The 19,732-nt window shown below is 38.0% G+C and overlaps 1 non-coding gene across 1 annotated transcript; it reads right to left on the reverse strand.

Annotated features, from left to right (window-relative positions):
* Positions 1-15,914: 15,914 nt before the first annotated feature.
* On the reverse strand, positions 15,915-16,020 carry LOC112134742 (U6 spliceosomal RNA). The gene has a single exon (XR_002916105.1). It is a non-coding gene; the product is annotated as a U6 spliceosomal RNA (small nuclear RNA).
* Between the last annotated feature and the right edge of the window lie 3,712 nt (positions 16,021-19,732).

Consider the following 19,732-nt stretch of genomic DNA (forward strand, 5'->3'; position numbering starts at 1 on the left):
TAATGACCCTTTTAGACAAACATAAGAAATTTGCTCTCTCATACAATAGTGGTATAACAATGTAAACTAAAAAAAAAAAGAGAGCAATTTGGAAATATATACTGAAATTCTTAAAAGTATACATGATTCCTAGCTCTGCCCACTGAGAAGGCCTAGAATTAATACAACTCTAGTGACAATGAGCACAACTAGTGCCTAGATCTTGGTTAGTCAATACCATTCACCAGTCAAAAAAACCAAGGCTCCTTGAAGAAATGGTTGATTTTGGGGCTGAGCAGGAAAAACACAAAGTAAGAAGCCTGGAGCACCCCACAGTACCAGAAAGTTAGAAAAGAGAAACAAACAATGTAGGACCCCAAACTGAAAGAGTTGGCTAAAGGCAGAAAACATGAGAAACAAATAAATAAAGACTGTATTGGATTGTAAGTAAAAGAATCAATAAATGTTATGGATACATACTAATGACCAGTCAAGCAAGTAACAAATCATTTAATGGAGAAGAGGAAATCTCTTACATGAGAATTCCAAGCAATGTATGCGGTGGACTTAGTGACTTAGTTCCAAAGAATAAAGTATGGAAATAGAAAAATAGTAGCTGTGGAAAAATCTGGCAGACACCACTTTAACCAAGTGGTAAAAATGAAGATTACCAGTAATAAGTCGTGATGACATCAGGTGCTCTCTTATATGATGCAATGAGAAGAGTACCTCAACTCTCTTCCCTCAAATACTAATAATCATAGTCTAATAATGACAAAACATCAAACAAACCCCAAATGAGGGATGTTCAGTTAAATACCTGATAAGTTCCCTTCAAAAACATCAAGGTCTTGTAACATAAGGAAAGCGTAAGTTGTCACAGACTTTAGGTGACAAAGGAGACATGAGGACTAATGGAATTTAGGATCCTGGATTGGATCCTGGAAGATGGAAGGTCAATGTATGGAAAAAGTGGTGAAATATTAATAAAGTTTACACTTTAGAAAAAAACAATTTGATCAAGCAGTATTACTCCTAGGTAATTATCCTGTGGAAACTCTTATGATGTATGATATTAGTTCTCAAACTTTAGCATACAACAGAATCACCTGCAGGGACTACTATAATCAGATTTCTGGGCTCTGCTCCCAGAATTGTTATCCAATACATCTGCAGGGAGGAAGGGCCAGAGAATTTGCATTTCTAACCAGTTTTCAGGTGCTGCTGCTCAACTGATCTGGGAATCTCACTTTGATAAACCCTGACATATGCAAACATTTGCTATAAGAATATTTACTATCATAATTATGTATTGGATTACATAATTTTTATTCTCTTCTCCTCTCTTCTCTTCTTTTCTTTTTTTGAGACAGGGTCTTACTCTATCGCCCAAGCTAGAGTCCAGTGGCATGATCTAGGCTCACTGCAACCTCCGCCTCCTGGGTTCAAGTGATACTCCTGCCTCAACCTGTCGAGTAGCTGGGATTACAGGCACCTGCTACCACACCCAGCTAATGTTTGTATTTTTGGTAGAGATGGGGTTTTGCCATATAGCTCAGGCTGGTGTGGAACTCCTGGGCACAAGTGATCTGCCCACCTCAACCTCCCAAAATGGTGGGATTACAAGTGTGAGCCACCGTGTCCGGCCATTTACTATCTTTTTCTTATTAATGTTTTCAAACATTTAAAAATATTGTCAAATGCTTCTATAATATTTGTGCTGCTTTTGCAGTAAGATAAAAATATCAGTTTAAGTTAAAAAGGCAACCCTTTCTGACATGATGCTCTTAATATTTATATGAAATTTTTGTGTTTTTGAAGGATGACTGATGCACAGGGAATGCTTTTAGTGGCTGCTTTTAAAAACTAATGTTCAATTCATTAAAGTGACAAATTAAAAACCCTAGTTTTCCCTTAAGCTTTTAAGTTTAACCTAAAAATAACATTATCACAGTTATAAGTCTACTGATACTTAACAGTCATTTCCAAGAGAACTAATTAATAGTTTGACACTCTTCTAAATAGTCTGTCCCATTTACAAACATAGCTAAACTGCCTTAAAATACTTTAAACTTCATTTATAAATTTAATATAATAGATTCTATTATTATATATTTTAAATATCTGTTCAACAAGCAAAACTTTCCCAGATCCTTTGACATTGGAAGTTAATGTATTAAATTATACTTTAAAAATATAATATAATCTCAAGTTCTTTAAAATAGCCTAACATTATTTATAAACTTAGTCAAAATCTCATACATTTCAACTTAAAATTCCAAGTCTAAACTGAATGACTCAACTACATGTTTTATGTTTCCTCATAAAGCTAATCTTTTAGAATTTTAAAATGCCAAATTCTTTTAAATGTGACACTCATTTGAAATGCCAGAAACCCAGATTATTCCTAAACCTAACATAAATGATCAGTTCGATGGCTCTGATTTAGTTTTTTGTATATGTGCTGTTGTGGGCTGACTTGTATGTCCTCCCTCAACCCTCAAATTCATATGTTGACATCCAAACCCTCACTATCTCAGTATATGACCTTATCTGGAGACAGGGTCTTTACAGACCTTAAGATTAAGTTAAAATGAGGGAACAGAGAGTGATACCATAAGAAGGTGGGAAGAATGCGCTTTGAAGACCATGTTGGCCATTTCACAAGTTGGGGAATGCAGGTGAGCTGAGAGCTGATAACTGAAAGGAAGTCAGTATGAAGCAGCGAAAAGAACTTAGCTCCTCGTTGGGAGGAGTAAAATGTGTTAATAGGCAAACACCCTAGTGAAGTTAATGTATTCATCCATTCCACATGTAAAACACACTCATTTGGGATAAGTGACATTATATAGCAGAGTCCACTGTTAGCATATTCATAATCCCTGAGTAACTGAGAAAGACAGTTTCTCTGAGCCCCTGTATTGGTTCTTTTTCTTCTCTGTTTTGCTTCCCCACTCCCCTAAAGATCCTGCCTGGAATTGCCTCTCAAACTACATACACTCAAGTCCTTGGTTTGATATTCCAATCTATGACAGTAATGCACATTTATAAAATTGTATCTGGAGAGAGAAAGCTAATCTGGATATTTTGGGGGATGGTGGTAAGGGAGCAATCTCCTATTGTTGTAGAATAAAAAAACAGTGAATTTGGAGTCGGAAAACTTCTACTGGAATCTTAATTCTATCACATATTAGATGAGTACACTTGGGAAATGGATCTCTTTGAATCCCCAAATCCTACTTTATAAAATGAAGGTAATAAATGATTATCAAATGAGGTAATCTATGCCAAAGTGCCAAGCACATAGTAGGTACTCAGGAAATAGGAATTTCCTTTCTCATTGTTTATGTATTTGTGTTATTGATACATAGTTGAAAAGATAATGTGATGTTGTAGAGACAAAAGTTTCTATATCAAACAAGCTTACATTTAACTTCAGTCCTGGCTTCAGACCATGATCCTGGGTCCAGTATTCAATAAAAGAAATAGTAGCTTTCCCCTCTTCCAGAACTAAGATTATTAAAGGCCTTTATATTAAAGAGATAGAGAGATTTTACTCTAACAGATGTCCCAGATGTGTATAATGTAATCTGAATTGTAATGTGGAATTAAAATATTACATACCATGATCCCATCCATCAATTCAAACACCACTCTTCAATTTGATGTTAAAAGCTTTATTACTTTATGATTGTGGAAAATTTGTAGACAATGTGTTAGAACAAAAATCCATTGCAATGTGTTAGCACGAATCTGAATTTTAGGCTCAATAGGCCAGTCTTTTGAAATAGATTTATCAAGTGACTTGTATCTGAATGGTTAATCAGGTGTATTGATAATGCTGGACAACTCAGAGCCATATTGCATATGCAATATCCACACACATATACACACATACTAGGGTATTTATTTAACATGTATATGATTGTTAGCTTATGTCAGTCACTTTAGTTCCAAGAATCAAAGAACTTGGCCCTATTAGCCAGAACTTAATTGTCTTGGTCACTTATCCCTGCTGAAGACAGAATGATTATTAATCCTGAATTTTATAAGGGTCCATTCACTGAGATTGGCAGTGTGTTCCGTTTTACTCTATTCAAGCAAATGTTAATTTGGATGTAGAACTTGAAGGCTTAACTTTGTCACACTGATCATTGGGCTTTGCAGGGATTAAAAACTAAATGTGAAAATTCTCTCAGTGAAGTTGTGTTGAATTCAATTTTGAGCTATTACCTGTACATGGAAAACATGAATAATAAAATAATAGTAGGTATTTTAAAAAGAACACTTATTTTATGGCATTATCCTAAATACTTTATGCACAACATACCAATATATTCTCATAACCAGCATATAGAGTAAGGCCATCCCATTTACAGTGAGAAAACAGAGGTTAAGGGAAGAGAAATTATTGTCCATGGCCTTGTGCTAATAGATGTTAGAATGGGGCTTTGGAACCAACACCACTGACTTCAAAATTTTTGTACTCACTACTAGCCTATAATGATTCATGATCAAACAAAATTTTACCTAAAATTCCAAGAGTCTCACAGCCTTCCAATCTTGTGCCTGAGCCCAAGGACTCTGGGCCAAGAATCTTTTTACTAGTTGCTGCCACTCATGCATGCCTTAGCTTCTTGCCTTCTCCAGAGTTTAATCCCTTCATTAAAAACCACCATGGTTCCCTTTTGTTGACAAATTTGAGATGTCCTCTTTGAGTCTGACATGAAGAGACCGTGAATAAGGCCTGATCTCCTCTCTGGCTCCATTCCCTTACGGGCTTTGTCTCCACTTCAGAACTACATGACCTCCAATTCAGTCAAACAGAGCTTCTTGCTATTCTCCCTGTACCAGCTTCTGAGGGCTGCGGTAACAAAGGCCTACAGACTGGGTGGCTTAAACAGCAGAAATGTATTGCCTCACAGTTCTGGAGGCAGAAGCCTGAGATTAATGTGACAGCAGGGCTGGTTCCTCCTGAGGGCCATCAGGGAGGAATCTGTTCCAGGTCTCTCTTTCAACTTCTAGTGCTTTGCTGGCAATCTTTGGTGTTCCTTGGTTGTTGCTGCACCCTCCCCCCAATCTCTGCACTCATCTTCACACGGTATTCTCCTTCCGTGCATGTCTTTGTCCAAATTTCCCTGTTTTATAAAGACACCAGTCATACTGGATTGGGGCTCACCTTATTCCAGTATGACTTCATCCCTTCATCCTAATTACGTTATCAATGACTGTATTTCTTTTCTCTTTTTTTTTTTTTTTTTTTTGAGACAGAGTCTTGCTCTGTTGCCCAGGCTGGAGTGCAGTGGCGTGATCTTGGATCACTGCAACCTCTGCCTCCTGGGTTCAAGTGATTCTCCTGCCTCAGCCTCTGAGTAGTTGGGATTACAGGCACCTGCTACCACACCTGGATAATTTTTGTATTTTTAATAGAAATGTGGTTTGATTATGTTGGCCAGGCTGGTCTTGAACTCCTGACCTCAAGTGATCCTCCCACCTCGGCCTCCCAAAGTGCTGGGATTACAGGCGTGAGCCACTGCGTCCAGCCCCAATGACCCTATTTCTAACTAAGGTCACATTCCATGGCACTGGGGCTACAGCCTCAACATATGACTTTCAGGCAAACACAATTCAAACTATAACACCGCCTGGTACACCAAACAGTTCTGTGTTTTCAACCCCAGAGGACACTCTTTTAGACTGTTCTTTCCCTACTACTTTAGAGTGAATTTCTAGTCAACATTTAAGGCCATCCCCAAAGTACATGTTTTTGCGAAGACGTCTCTAACTCTTGCAGGTTGTTGGTTACCATTTCCAAACCTGAAGGATGCTCTTCTTGATCTGATAGCCCTCCTTACATGTCAGGTTGTAAGTTGTCATTTCTTTTGAAACAGTAAGCCCTTCAAGGGCTGTATCCATGTCTTTTTCACTTCTGTCTCTTTAGTGCTATCACAGTGTCTGGCACACAGTGAGTGACCAGTAAAAGTTGTGGAGTGAGTAAAGCAAATATTTTCCTTACTCTATTAGGGTCCTTCTAACTTTCTGGCAAAGGAGGAGTAAGGGGTGGTCTTCTTGAGACTATTAATCTTACAAAATATGAGACTTCATGTTTAAGAATATGGGTATTGAAAACTTTTGCTTTGCTAAATAAAATAAAGGAGCTAAGATGATATTTTCTGGTGAAATTGTCTAATGGCATTTCTCATGTCCATTGTCTAAAATTTGCCAAGCTTCAGCTTCGTGGAGTCTCTCCCACTTCCTGGCTGGTGTTTAGCCATTCCAGAGGTCGACCAGATGCTTGCGCAGCTGTCTTGTGTGCTCTTGACACTTTCCAAAGTTAGGCTAGACATCAGGAATGAGAAGCTATGAATTTTCCTGGTAATTTTCCCAGGGCCTGCCATCTCAATATGTGTCTTGCTTGTTGGTATCCACAGGCTCATACCAGTTGGAATTTGAAGGCAAATCCCAGCTAAGTACCTCCTTCGAGGTGCAAACTGTAATGATAAATGTGTGACTCCATTGAGCAGAGTCTCTGTGGTGGAAAACACAATGATGAATGCAATTCTGGGTTCTATCAGTCCTACTGGGATACAAGTTGTTCAGTAGTCACAAACGGCTTAGCCATAATGCAGTCAGCATTCTCAAAGTAAAGCATTTCCATTCCTGTCACTACAAAGGATAAATTAGCTCCTACAAGGGAGGGAATAGAAATAGCTCCTTTAACACTGTCTTTAAGAGGTTGCTTAAAACCCTTACCATGACTGTCTCCATCACAGACAGCTGTGTTATTTGTTGATTTCAATACTGATGATTTGCATTCATGTAATAAGGACTCAGAATTACTTTACAAATAGTCTCACTACACCTTACATTGCTGTTTCAAAGTAAGTACATGGTTAATTGTATTTTGTTCATTTTTCTAGGCAGGATCATGAGCCATTGAGTTTAATTTACCTAGAGCATACACTGATTTAATAATACACAAGACTGAGAAAACAACTGCAAAGTAATGTGGTTTATTTTCTTAACGGACATTCTAGAAATTCAATATCACAATCTAGAATATAAATGAAATGTCCTTATTTAAATGTTGCTGGCATTGCCAGAATTTAGCTTTGGGTAGCTAGTGGTAAAAGTGCATGATTTGTCCTTTGGCATTTTAGAAATAGTCAGATGACATCCAGAACCAAGTCTGGTGAATACAGTGTGTGGCCCCACTGCCTGACAGAGATTGGCGATCAGAAATAAAACACTGATTTCTATTCGGGTATACCTTCTAATGTGGCTGTTCTGTAAATTTTCACATTGCCTGAAATGTTTTCAAGTACAGCAGCATTACTGGAAAAAGTGTATACAGCCTCTCAAGATATGTGTATGATAAGTCAGCATTTGAATATATAGGTTTGGGTATATTTTCTCTTAATAGCCCCTTGGCCAGGCACGGTGGCTGACACCTGTAATCTCAGCACTTTGGGAGGTCGAGGTGGGAGGATCACTTGAGGTCAGGAGTTCAAGACCAGCCAAGCCAACATGGTGAAACCCCATCTCTACTAAAAATACAAAAATTAGCCATGTGTGGGGGCGTGCACCTGTAATCCCAGCTACTCGGGAGGCTGAGGCAGGAGAATCACTTGAACCCAGGAGGCAGAGGTTGCAGTGAGCCAAGATCACACCACTGCACTCCTGCCTGGGTGATAGAGCAGGACTCCATCTCGAAAAAAAATAAAAAATAAAAAATAAATAAATAAATAAATAAATAAATAACATAGCCCCTCAACCCCACTCCCATCTCACTTGCCCTACCACCATCAATGATTTGGTCTCAATTCTTCCTGTACCCATAAAAAGGGTTTCTGACTTTGTACACCCATTTTAGTGTTCCATGCCTCTGAGAACACACTGCACCTCCTGTCCAACTTAAATATTTGCTTCTTACATTACACTCCAGTTTTGGTATCTGTTGTAGACTGAGACCCTGACTAAGGAATGGATCAGTCCAGAAGATGTCTAGGATGCTAATCTTTGTGGAGCGCCAAATGTTACAAGTGTGACCAAACCTTTCTGAATAGGAAAGGAGACTGAGAAAATCGTAACTGCTCAAATTCCTCTTCTTACTCTACTAATAAAAGCCAATGCTTATATGTAGTTCAGTCTGTAGCAGGCATTGTTAGAAGTGAATAAACTTTATTAACTTCTTTAAATCTCACAACTTAATGATGTAGATACGATTATTATTCTCATTTTACAGATGAGGAAACTGAGGCAGAGAGAGGTTAAAAAGTAGCACGGCTAGGAAGTGCCATATCTCATATGATGAATACTAAAGTTACTATGGAAAATACCTCAAAAATCTCTTTAAGAAATGCCGGAAACCACTCCCCCACCAGGTTATATTTGAGAATCGTAACATGTTCATTTCATTTAGCTCCTCACCAAGGAGGATAAGCCCAGAGGGCATCTGGGGTTTTTGCTTGGCTGAGGGTATGTACATTCTGTGGCCAGAACGGATTGTTCAGGGCAAGGAAGGGAGTAAGCCCAGCTGCCTGCTGCCAGGCCCTTCTCTGTCCTTTCCACAGGCAGCTCTCAATTTCTTCTCCAAATCAATGTGAACAAATGACCCAAGTACGCACGTTGGAAAGGGTAGCAGTGTATTAGTCTGCTTGGGGTGTTAAATTATTAGCCTGCATGAAAAGCCTATATATCTTTGTCAGAAGCTGCTCAGGTTGAATGTATTTTAATGAAATCAGGTCCTGAAATAATTCAAAAAAGGAAAGGAGCGATAGAACGGCAGAAAGTTCAGAGCACAAGTGACACAGGCACTAGCATTACGTCCTGATGATAGGATGGGACTTGTCTCCCCAAGCCATGAGAACTCCCACCAAGAGACTGTGTAATGGGCTTTGTTGGCTTGTTTTTGTCCTGTGGCAGAGAAGCTTGGCTGTGGTTGTACCGCCTTATGACACTGCGGTGTTTGCTGAAGTGGTGGAACCTTTTTCCTCCTCAGGAAAATCTAAGTTCTTCACATCAAGATTCTCAAAGAATTTTACATACTTGCAGCTGAACTAAGCCATCATTAGGCCAGAAACATAGAAATGGAGTTTTATGTTAGGAAGAGACTGCCATGCCTGCATTGAGGAACTTGACTCAGGCCAACAGAGATATGCTACATAGAAAGTTTATCAGCAGGCTGGGCACAGTGGCTCATGCTTGTAATCCCAGCACTTTGGGAGGCTGAAGTGGGCGGATTGCTTGAGGTCAGCAGATTTTTATGGATGCACCATAAAGAATGTGTCATAATTACATTATCTTCCCTTCCCAATATCCACACTATCCCAGTGGACCCACTCTGCCAGCAACTACTGTTTCTTCAAATTTATCTTGCTTTTTGCATAAAGAACTGTTTTCTTAAAGTCCTGTTTCTGCTTAGGAAACTCTCATGAATCCAGATGACGCTGAAATATAAACCCCAATGGTATGTATTTCCAAGCTTCCAACAAATATATTGCTCTGTATTCTCAACTAGCTCAACTTCGATCCCTAACTAAAAAACGTTTGCTGGTCCCATCAACATATGCATTTATGAGATCACCAATAAGATAGTATGATTTCAGGGGGTCTAGGAAAGGTGGTAATCCCCATATATTTCTCTCATTCACTTGGATGTAGCCTGCTATTTCATTATTAGCATTTCTTTCATTCGCTTCAGATTTTGATCTTGTGAAGGGTGCTCCCTCCTAAGAGATAAGAATTTCAAACTTACACTTCAGTGTGAAGGGCTTTTCTGAAGGCAAATAAAATAGGTCAATATTCACAGAATATGAGGGTACTTGAAGTAAAAGAAGAAGCTGTCACTACATACAGGATATTTCATGTGTGTGTGTGTGTGTGTGTGTATGTGTGTGTCATCAGAGATCCGAAATACACAAACATGGTTATCATCTTACACAAAAATCCGAAGATGTTTCATTTCAGTAAATTCATTCATGTTAACTAAGGATCCAGGAGATAGTCTATAATTCGTGTTGCACTTCTATTTAAGTTTAGAGGGAGGAATATTTGGCTAGAGAATTATGATCTGTTATCTGCATGGACCCAGAAATCAGACATCCAAATTTTCAAGAACCACACTACATTTCGAGCCTTCTGTCACATATTCACCCCAATACACTCATATCTGTAGAACTATATGTCCAGATTGTTGATCTAGACTATCTGAAAAATGCCAGTCCTAATCTTAGGCCAACCCTTTTAGGTAGGTTATCTATTCAGAAAGACATAGCATTTTCAAAGTTTTGCCTATTGGTTCTGGAGTCAGCGATAAACTTTCTCTATGAGAATTTGATTCAACAGACCCATCATCTTTTCCTTTTCTGCATTATCTCCTAGAGAAGAATTCTACAAATTTTGCGCCATGCTAGTTTCTTAAAATCCAATTCCTCTTTCCTTGATCTTTATTTAGGGTCATGATCCAGAAAACCTTAAGAATCATTTCTATCATCTGATCTCTTCTTCTTAATTCCTTGTTAATTTCACTCTACCTATAATTTACAGGGGGTATAACATTTCACATTCACAAATGTACATGTGCAAAAATGTGTTTTTGCAAAACTAAACTTAATGTAGCTTTACAACCTTATAGTATCTGTTTCCACCAGGTAGTGAAAAACTTATACCAATTCAAAGTTATTCAATCACTTCCAATAAAGAACTTTGTATCTTTGTGTGCCACCAAATCAATCCAGGAGTTTCTCTACTTTGCTATCCTTCTCCATGGAAGTTAAATAAGTTCCCGGGTGGCTGAAATATTGTGACTTATTGTCCTGGGATAAGGTGAGGGCTATCTGGCCTTCCTGTTATATCATATCCTCTTTGACCGTTGCTAAGATGTGGCTTGTAACACTTGATCGTGCACATCCATTTCTGGCCCTGCTACATCTGCTGTGGTTATCTGAGACCCAATCTCAGACCCCAGACAACACTTGACATCATGTTAGCCCAACAAGCAAAGCCAATTAGCCCCTTCTGTGCTCTTCCTTGAGGGCTGACGAATTCTTGCCGGCCTTTTCCAGGCTACACTGAGGTGCTCACATTGATGCCCTGCCTCTCAAGTATCCACTTCAGCTTTGGTTGGACTTGGAGTACTTCTCAGAGGCCTGCAGTCTCCTAGATTATCCTCTGATAGGCCAGGTCTTCTCTTCTAAGACCTAGGGTTTCTGACAGTGTTTACATAATCCATCCTGAACAACAGATTCATTCTAAGGTACCAGTTACTCCTGGCCACTGATTCTTCCTTCCTACTCTTTAGATGCACCTTTGTCTCTTGGGGGTGGGAAGCTGCTCTGGGATCATTACTCAAGATATCCCCCCTCTACAAGTCATACCATAAACATTCTACTATGAGCCCTCCATCGTTGTCAGGATTTGGAGCTTAATAAAACTTTTTTTTTTTTTTTTTTTTTTTGTGAGAGTCTTGCTGTGTTGCTCAGGCTGGAATGCAGTGGCGCCATCTCGGCTCATTGCAAGCTCCGCCTCCCGGGTTCACGCCATTCTCCTGCCTCAGCCTCCCGAGTAGCTGGGACTACAGGTGCCCGCCACCACGCCCGGCTAATTTTTTGTATTTTTAGTAGAGACGGGGTTTCACCGTGTTAGCCAGGCTGGTCTCGATCTCCTGACCTCGTGATCTGCCCGCCTCAGCCTCCTAAAAAACTTTTTTCTATAAGAAATTCCAGCTCATACTGTAGCAGGACTTGCACTTATGGCTGTATTTCTGCTATTTTCAGCAATGTCTGATTTGATGTTGGAAATTTAGTAATAATTTCTTTCTTTCTGGCAGTTTCTGGTCACCCCTGGGGACAGTACCTATGGAAGATAGTTTTGGTTTTCTTAGAGACTTCCAGTAAGCTGAAACTTCCCTCTTCTCCTTCATATTTTATTTAAAGCTTGTTTCCATAAAAGTCATCACAAAATAAACCACTTTGTCATCTTCGTTTTTTTTTTTTTTTCCTCTCTCTTTTTTTTTCTTCTTTTTGTACAGGCATTGCTTGCTACATTTATTAACTGTCAAGGTTACTTAATCTAAGGGTTGTGTCCCTGTGAAAGACAAAATGTACTTGGTAATTGAAGACATTATTTTATTCAGTCAAACCATTCATTAATGAAGAGCAAGAACACCTGGGGTTTAGAAAGGCAGGTAAACAAGAGGGCCATGAAGAAGGATAGGCAGGGAGACTTAGAGGTTTGGAGAAGAGTGTGGAGGGCATTCTTACTGTGGAATATGTCAGGCAGGGTGATTCTTGGTGGTTAGCCATTTCCCAGAACATCAGTAAAGGATTAAAGTTCAACATCGTCAGTTCCCCTTTTTGTTCAAGAAGAATATTATTCTTTGTTCTGTAATCCGATGATTACTCAGAAGGTTAAAAAAAAAAAAAAGCCAACAAAAAAAAACCCTGTACAAAGTTTTACTAAAGCAGAGAAGGTAAACACAAGCTCTTTTTAAAAATCCTATAAATAAACCCATCAAACCTTAACTAACTTTGACCATGGTAAATAAATTTCCCCTTTGTTTTTTTGGAGAACTTTGTACATCTATTCAGGTATTGTCTTGCACAACAACAGTCAGTCATTTCACCTTAGGAAAAACCCATTCTTTTCAGCAGACAAGCTGAGCTCATGAATATACAACTCACAACTTTCTGCAGCCACACATTCCTTATAGTACAACTTTACGAAGTGGTAAAAATCAGGATGTTCATTAACAGGCCCAAGTATATAATCTCCAAGTAACAGAAAATAAGGGGCAAAATATAGACAAACTTAAGACTTTGCTTTGTTTCAGTACTCTGTCTTACTAGGAAATGATTTCGGTATTCAATAAATATCTATCAATTAACTAACTTTAGTGTAAATCTGAGGTTTTAAGTTGCCTAAAGATCTTGGAAATTATCTTCAAGCTGACATACTATAAAACATAATTACTATTGAAATAAAGTTTGTCATTATAATAATTTATTTGGTTAAACACAAATTTATACTTTCCATAATTTTAAACATTAATCTTAAACATTAGTAATACAAGCTTAATAAATCAGTAAACTTGTATACATTTACACAGAACATTCCCAAGTAGAAATAAAAATCTATGTATATATTACGCTTAACCCTGATAAATCAGAGAAGACATAGCTGTTTTTATTAAAACCAAAAATATTAAACTGGTCTTGTTTGCCAAAGCTTTATCTAAATTATGTGAACTTGAATTCCTAAATCATATCCAAGTTAGTTTCTGTAAAAATAATTTTTAAATCAAGACATTGAAAGTATTTGAGATTCAGTTTTCACTTATTTTTTATTTTTTAATTTTTTTCCTTTTTGTGGAGAACGGGGTCACGCTATATTGCCCAGGCAGGTCTCCAACTCCTGGGCTCAAGCTATCCTCTCACCTCGGCCTCCCTAAGAGCTGGGATTATAGGTGTGCGCCATCACGCCCAGCTAGATTCAATTTTCTTAATTTCTGGAAATATTAGGAGTATTCAATTTATATAAGTATTTACTTATCTCTGAAATAACAAGAATAGAGCACCATTAAGAGATTTTATAATCTAATGACTAATATCATCCTGTGGTAGAGAAATGTTACACATTCACACAATGAGAGGTAAAGGCCTCTCTGAATTATAAATACATAAGCATGCAGGCATAGACAGAGCTTACAGTTTCAATTCTGAAATTTTAGCCATGGGTCAAGTATAAATACATAATTACAAAACTCATTGGTTCATATCAAAGAGCTGTTCTTTTCACAGCAGGTATGAATCTTCAATTTATTTGAGCTCAATATGGACAGGTAGGCAAACATAAGAGATCAACACACCAGATTGTCCGTCAGCTGTCTCCCAAGAGAGGCAAGACTTCTATAAAATCATTAATCTATTTATAGAGATCACCAAATGGTCAGATCACAAAACCAAAAGAAGCCACAGTCCAGCCGGGCATGGTGCCTCATGCCTGTAATCCCAGCACTTTGGGAGCCCGAGGTGGGCAAATCACCTGAGGTCAGGAGTTCGAGAACAGCGTGACCAACATGGTGAAACCTCGTCTCTACTAAAAGTACAAAAATTAGCTGGGTGTGGTGGCACATGCCTGTAATCCTAGGTACTTGGGAGGCTGAGGCAGGCGAATCGCTTGAACTCGAGTGGCAGAGGTTTCAATGAACTGAGATCTTGCCACTGCACTCCAGTCTGGGTGACAAAAGTGAAACTCCATCTCAAAAAAAAAAAAAGAAAGAGAAAAAGAAAAGAAAAGAAGCCACAATTGGAAATCAAGTGAGTTCTTACAAGCAATCAAAGTCAAGGGCCCACCATGCTGCCGATGGGAATGGGTCCCCGGAGCACAGGAGTTGGGAGTCCAGCATGAAGAGTCAGAACCACCCTTGGGCCTCAGAGCGCCCATCAGGAACAGAGCACAAAGGGCTCCAGCAAGCCTCCTTGCCTGGGTGGAACAAACGGAGATCTGAAAGCAAGATGTGATCCTATCCAAGTCATGTCACCAAAGCTGTGAAAGACAAATGCCTTATAAAGTTAAGGGTATGATTTTATTCAGGCAGAACATTCATGAATGGGGAACATCTCAAAGAAGAGGGAGAAAGCCTGGAGTTTTGAAAAGGAAGTCACGAGAAAGGATGGACTGCAAGTCTTATGGGATTCACAAGAGAACGCATTCTTGCAATATGTGAGGGCAGCGTGGCCCTTTGTGATGAACCATTTCCCTGAACACAGAAGCTGGGGAGATTTCTTAACTGTTAAACTCTGAGGCTCAGACAAATCTCAAAATTTTCACCCCATCACCTTCTAGTAGGTCTCAACTGGTACAGAGGTTTAGAGTTTGCGGTAGGTAGGGAGGCAGAGCTATATAACTTGGAAAAGTTACTATAGTGGTTTTGATTATGCTGTCTTCCAAATCAAAATCACTCATCTATTTAATAAGTTCCTTAAGGTCAGTAATTATATAATCATATCACTTTGTAACATTGGAGCAGTTATTTAATTTCTCTCAGCATCCCTCTCCTACTCAGCAAAATTAGGAGGTTGTAGACAGGTACAAGAATGTTCATTGCATATTTATTTATAAAACCAAAAGACTGAAAACAACCTAAACATGTGTATGGGAGAACGAATAAATAAAATAATTTATATTCATACAATGGGCTACTACGGCAGTTTAAATAATTTGATGCACACACATTATCACAAGTAGATCTTAAATATAACATGTTAAGAAAGTAGAGAATGATTCCAGCAGTGCATCATGTATGGAACTTTAAACTCACAATACAGAAACGATACTATGTATAGTGAATGCATGTATACTGAAACCATTTTTAAAAATGAATGAGAGGGGCTGGTCTAATCCCTACCACTAGCCACATGTGGCTATTGAGTGGTTGGAATACAGCCAATCTGAATTGAGATGTGCTATGAGAGTAAGTTACTAACAAAAGGTAAAAATAGCTCATTAACACTTTTTAAATTTTAACTGTCTGCAGAAATAATATTCTGGATATATTGGGTTATATAAAATAATTGCTAAAATTAATTCCATTTGTTTCTTTTTACTTTAAAAAACGCAATTAACTTGTTATATTTGTTTTAAAACACCTTTATTGAAATAAGAATTAATATGCCAGACAATTCTTCATTTACATTGTACAATTTAATGTTGTTGTTTTTATATGTTCATAGGGTTGTGTATTCATCGTTACAATAAATTTAGGACATTTCATCACCGCAAAAGAAGCCTTGTTCCCATTACCAGTCAGGCAATCGCCATTCTACTTTCTGCCCCTAAGGATGTACTTATAGCTTGTCATTTTATATAAATCATACAACATGCAGTCGTCTGTGACTGGCCCATTTCACTTAGAATAATGTTTTTCTTTTTTAAAAAATATGTAATGCTTCACAAATTTGTGTGTCATCTTTGCATAGGAGCCATGCTAATCTTCTCTGTATCATTCCAGTTTTGGTTGAACTTTTGATTTTATAATAGTTCTAGGTTTACAGAAAAATTGCTGACAGTACAGGGAGTTCCCATATATCCATATTCAGTTTCCCTTGATATTAACATCTTACATTAGTATGATGCATTTGTCACAATTCATGAACCAATTGTTTACATTATTACTTATATTCCTATTTTAATGTTTACATAAACATTGTCAATATGTAATTGATACATCAATATGTATATTGATGGGATACCTAGTAGCATTTTGATACATACAATGTATAGTGATCAGATCAAGGTAATTAACATATCCATCCTCTCAAACATTATCATTTCATTGTGCTTGGAATATTCAATATCTCCCTTTTAGCTATCGGAAACTATATATTATTATTAACTATAGTTATACAGTGGTACAGAATACTAGAACTTATTCCTCCCATCTAGCTGTAATTTTGTCTTTTAACAAATCTCTTCCTATCCCTCCCTTTCTCCTACTCTTCTCAGCCTCTAGTATCCTCTGTTCTACTTTTTACTTCTATCAGATCAACTTTTTTTTTAGCTTCCACATATGAGTGAGAACATGCGGTGTTTAATTTTCTGTTCCTGTCTTATTTTAAATGTAGCTACTAGACATTTAAAATTACATATGTGCCTCCCATTATATTTCTGGTGGACAGTGCTGAACTAGAAGTTTACATCCCAAACATCCCAAATAGCACTTGCAGTGATATTTAAAGGAACTTTTAGTCACGTTAGTAAGGTTGAATGCATTAAAGAAAAATAGACTAGGAACAAATATGACAAAAATGTTAACAGTTGTTAATTCTGAAGTATGATAGTAGAGATGATTGCTATAATATTTGTCATGTATCTTTTATTTCTCAAAAAAGAAAAAAGTCTCCAAAAACTTGCATATCTCCCACTCTTATATTTGACTAGACAAAATGAGCAGTGCACTGGAATTTATTAAAAACTAGCCATGTAGGTTGGGCGTGGTGGCTCATGCCTATAATCCAGCACTTTGAGAGGCCAAGGCGGGTGGATCACTTGACCCCAGGAGTTTGAGATCAGCCTAGGCAACATGGTGAACCCCATCTCTACCCAAAAAAAAAAAAATTATCTTGGCATGGTGGCATGTCCCTGTAGTCCCACCTACTTGGGAGTCAAAGGTGGGAGGATTGCTTGAGCCCAGGAGGTCAAGGCTGTAGTGAGCTGTGACTGAGCCACTGCACTCCAGCCTAGGTGACAGAGTAAGGCCCTGTCTCAAAAACCAAAACAAAAGCAAAAGCAAAAGCAAAAAACTAGCCATGTAGCCTTAGTCACCTAAATTTTCTGTGCCTCATTTTTCTTTTCTACAAAATGAGTAGTTGAAAGGAATCTTCAAGATCTTGCCAGCTCTCAAAGAAACCTGATGTGTTCTTTATCATACCATTTTGGGGACCTGGCATAGTAAGTGGTATTAATTTATTGTAAAAAAAGCTTGTATGTATCAAAACAAATGTTTCTAGTAGTGGCGATGACATTGGCGTATGTTATTCCGTGTAATTAATCTGAAGATAGTTGTTTTAGGAATTTGGTATAATTTTGAATTAATCACCATGAAAATCCTGGGTTTGTTTTAATTTATTTTTCTGTTTCTATTAAAACATTTGCCTTTATCATGCATCAGGGAACTCAGTACAACAACAGACTTTTATGCAGAATTTGATGATCTATGTTGTTACGCTGTATAATGCAGGTGATGTTAATAGTACTTGGGAGTAATTATATTTTGGCACCTCAGAACACTGCAAAAGGCCTTCTGTTGACACTCCATAAAGTATTACAGCATGAATAAACATTTAAAAATATGTTTTATTTCCTTCTCCTGCCTAATTGCCCTGGCCAGAACTTCCAACACTATGTTGAATAGGAGTGGTGAGAGAGGGCATCCCTGTCTTGTGCCAGTTTTCAAAGGGGATGCTTCCAGTTTTTGCCCATTCAGTATGATATTGGCTGTGGGTTTGTCATAGATAGCTCTTATTATTTTGAGATACGTCCCATCAATACCTAATTTATTGAGAGTTTTTAGCATGAAGGGTTGTTGAATTTTGTCAAAGGCCTTTTCTGCATCTATTGAGATAATCATGTGGTTTTTGTCTTTGGTTCTGTTTATATGCTGGATTACATTTATTGATTTGTGTATATTGAACCAGCCTTGCATCCCAGGGATGAAGCCCACTTGATCATGGTGGATAAGCTTTTTGATGTGCTGCTGGATTTGGTTTGCCAGTATTTTATTGAGGATTTTTGCATCAATGTTCATCAAGGATATTGGTCTAAAATTCTCTTTTTTGGTTGTGTCTCTGCCAGGCTTTGGTATCAGGATGATGCTGGCCTCATAAAATGAGTTAGGGAGGATTCCCTCTTTTTCTATTGATTGGAATAGTTTCAGAAGGAATGGAACCAGTTCCTCCTTGTGCCTCTGGTAGAATTTGGCTGTGAATCCATCTGGTGCTGGACTCTTTTTGGTTGGTAAGCTATTGATTATTGCCACAATTTCAGCTCCTGTTATTGGTCTATTCAGAGATTCAACTTCTTCCTGGTTTAGTCTTGGGAGAGTGTATGTGTCGAGGAATTTATCCATTTCTTCTAGATTTTCTAGTTTATTTGCATAGAGGTGTTTGTAGTATTCTCTGATGGTAGTTTGTATTTCTGTGGGATCGGTGGTGATATCCCCTTTATCATTTTTTATTGCATCTATTTGATTCTTCTCTCTTTTTTTCTTTATTAGTCTTGCTAGTGGTCTATTAATTTTGTTGATCCTTTCAAAAAACCAGCTCCTGGATTCATTTATTTTTTGAAGGGTTTTTTGTGTCTCTATTTCCTTCAGTTCTGCTCTGATTTTAGTTATTTCTTGCCTTCTGCTAGCTTTTGAATGTCTTTGCTCTTGCTTTTCTAGTTCTTTTAATTGTGATGTTAGGGTGTCAATTTTGGATGTTACCTGCTTTCTCTTGTGGGCGTTTAGTGCTATAAATTTCCCTCTACACACTGATTTGAATGCATCCCAGAGATTCTGGTATGTTGTGTCTTGGTTCTCGTTGGTTTCAAAGAACATCTTTATTTCTGCCTTCATTTCGTTTTGTACCCAGTAGTCATTCAGGAGCAGGTTGTTCAGTTTCCATGTAGTTGAGCGGTTTTGAGTGAGATTCTTAATCCTGAGTTCTAGCTTGATTGCACTGTGATCTGAGAGATAGTTTGTTATAATTTCTGTTCTTTTACATTTACTGAGGAGAGCTTTACTTCCAAGTATGTGGTCAATTTTGGAATAGGTGTGGTGTGGTGCTAAAAAAAAATGTATATTCTGTTGATTTGGTGTGGAGAGTTCTGTAGATGTCTATTAGGTCCACTTGGTGCAGAGCTGAGTTCAATTCCTGGGTATCCTTGTTGACTTTCTGTCTCATTGATCTGTCTAATGTTGACAGTGGGGTGTTAAAGTCTCCCATTATTAATGTGTAGGAGTCTAAGTCTCTTTGTAGGTCACTCAGGACTTGCTTTATGAATCTGGGTGCTCCTGTATTGGGTGCAGAAGGAAATAATGGGTATTCAATTAGGAAAAGAGGAAGTCAAATTGTCCCTGTTTGCAGATGACATGATTGTATATCTAGAAAACCCCACTGTCTCAGCCCAAAATCTCCTTAAGCTGATAAGCAACTTCAGTAAAGTCTCAGGATACAAAATCAACGTACAAAAATCACAAGCATTCTTATAC

The sequence above is a fragment of the Pongo abelii genome, chromosome 7 (assembly GCF_028885655.2).
Source record: "Pongo abelii isolate AG06213 chromosome 7, NHGRI_mPonAbe1-v2.0_pri, whole genome shotgun sequence".
Lineage (NCBI taxonomy): Eukaryota > Metazoa > Chordata > Mammalia > Primates > Hominidae > Pongo > Pongo abelii.